Genomic DNA, 435 nt, shown 5'->3' with positions numbered 1-435 from the left:
CCCAGAAAGCCACGCCTCCTGTCTGTCCTCCCCTGTCCGGCTCTGAGATAACATCTCAACTCACACCGGCTGTTCTCCTCTGCCAGACTCCGTTTACAAATCACTCAATTTAGATTCCCTTTTATTTTATTAGGCTATTATTATGTGTGTGTTTATTTTTAACATAGCCTTAAATGTATATTCCGAATGGAGACACATAAAGGTCTTTTCTCAGGAAACTGTAATTCACAGAAATTGTTCTATTGCGAATAATGATATTTTAGATTAGAGAAAGCACCCGAATTAACGCACAGTTTATTTTCTCTTCATGGGTGTTTTTTTGCAGGATCAAATGTTCAGGCCATGTTCATTGAAATGCTCCATCCATATGTAGCAACAGGTTTCTTTAACTAATAACACAAGTTATTGAGTTTTGAATGCCCATTAAAGCTTATT

Source organism: Etheostoma cragini, chromosome 12, assembly GCF_013103735.1.
Source record: "Etheostoma cragini isolate CJK2018 chromosome 12, CSU_Ecrag_1.0, whole genome shotgun sequence".
NCBI classification, from domain to species: domain Eukaryota; kingdom Metazoa; phylum Chordata; class Actinopteri; order Perciformes; family Percidae; genus Etheostoma; species Etheostoma cragini.
The sequence above is the reverse complement of the archived record's forward strand: the minus strand, read 5'-3'. Positions refer to the sequence as shown.